Here is a 1,983-nt window from a genome sequence, read left to right as displayed (position 1 = left end):
CTGAAGTTGCCATTAACCTCCATGTTGTTCATATTGCAGCATTGACTTCACCACATATAACACGTTTTTTCTTATTCATGTTGATGAATAGACTTTTCTTCACTCAATCCGCATCTGAGATCGTGTGAGGATTTATCTCCACCAACTTTCTGTTTCTGTCGATCTGGATCTCCTCCTGTCAGACCTTGTAATGGAGATCGATAAAGGACAATAGGCTTAACAGTTTACCTGTTGATGTGGGATATTACTCAACACTTTAGAATGTAAAATCTACAATATACCTCACTATATCTGTCCTGTTCATTTAAAGGCTTACTGGAAACATGAGCCAGTAGTGATACAAATAGCTGTGCATCATTTGTTGCAAATGTGCATCAATAGCTTGTTGTCCCGAGGGCAGCTCTGTATCATCCAATCTTAAATTCCATATCTGTTGGACAGGGTAGTTGTCGATCATAGTTTAGCTAGTCAGGGTTGGACAATAAGGGTCATAGTGTTATAATGTTACCAGGGCGATAGGAAAAGTGGTTCAACTTAACGAGAGTAAAATACGTAATGATAATAAAGGTTACACTTTCACCAGTATTTTTAAGGATTTTGATAAATGAAATGTGGATATTATGCATTCCGAGCAGTGTAGTACAACATAATAATTAGTGGGATAGCACAGGGGCGTTTGAGTGCAGAGGTTCCCTCACAGATTTACATTATCACCCTGTACAGAAACTTAGTAATTCAACTGTTTAGCCTGGCATTTATCCAATTGGGTTTTGTCAGTGAGAACTGACATTAATTAATTATAGCAGTTTTGAGTTACTAGATATTTCACCAGTATTTTACCCTCTCACACAGCGCCCTCCTTCAGGGTGATGTAATCATATAATAAATTATCAAGAGAGGGTGCTGTTGCACTGCAGAGATCACACTACACAAGTACACCTAGCACAGGACCGGCAAATCAAAGATCTCTAATACCATTACTGTTCATGATAAATGTCAACCAGCATTATGGATGCCAAGGACAAATACTTGAGCTAAAAACCCTGCATAATTATTGAGACTCGATGATGAAATGTTTGGAAATTGGATGTTAAGGCGTCTCTTTCTCTTACTTTCGAATGGAGATTTCTGGGTTTTATGGAAAGCACAGAACCTACAAGGAAGAAGCAGCCTTACTCGAGAGATGATTGTCAGGTTTTAAAGGGATTTCGCTGTCACAAAAGTTTATACAATCGCTCATAATTCTGACAAATGATTGTTCTATTTTTGAGCTACGCGCCCAGTTTCTTTGTGATTTTTTTCCCTTTTTTTAAAAGAGTGAGAGAGCAGCTTTCCTTTATATTTTATTATCCTTTTTTGTGTGACAGTGAACAGAGATGGTAGGCGATGGGAGAACGATGCAACGGCACAGTGGGGGCTGCAGACAATGAACCATATTGATTTTGAAGACACACTATAGGTTTACTAGGTCGCTGTCTACGGTAACATAATATATACAGATTTAAAGGTTAAATACATTACAAATGGCCTTACATTACACGTTTTAAGCACCGTTTTTTTCACATTTCACCTGACACATTTTCTTCTAGCAGATAAATGAGAACGCGGCGTAATTGTTTGCTGTCAAAGTACAGCCTCAGATCACTTGGCCTAATGCTCACTGAAGAATGTCTGTAAAAAATGGATTTTGGTGGTTTATTTGTCAAAATACTGTATTGTAATAAAGACTGCGAATTTACAAAAAAAAGGGATCATCTTCACCACGGCAACAAAAGACAAGACGGAACCCTCTTCGAGTGCCACAACAATCTGTCAACTTAAAATAAGATCGTCTCGTCAAGTCTGCCTTTGTAAGCCCTTTAGCACGGCTCTTTTCACATCCTGGCAGTGGGTTGCCACGTCAGGAAAGATGTTGAGTTCTGCTCTTCCCAGGTGACGGTAATGTTGCACTGGAAGGGATTTTTCAAGCTACTGAATTCAGAG

Source organism: Pungitius pungitius, chromosome 2 (assembly GCF_949316345.1).
Source record: "Pungitius pungitius chromosome 2, fPunPun2.1, whole genome shotgun sequence".
Lineage (NCBI taxonomy): Eukaryota > Metazoa > Chordata > Actinopteri > Perciformes > Gasterosteidae > Pungitius > Pungitius pungitius.
This window is presented reverse-complemented; position numbering follows the sequence as displayed.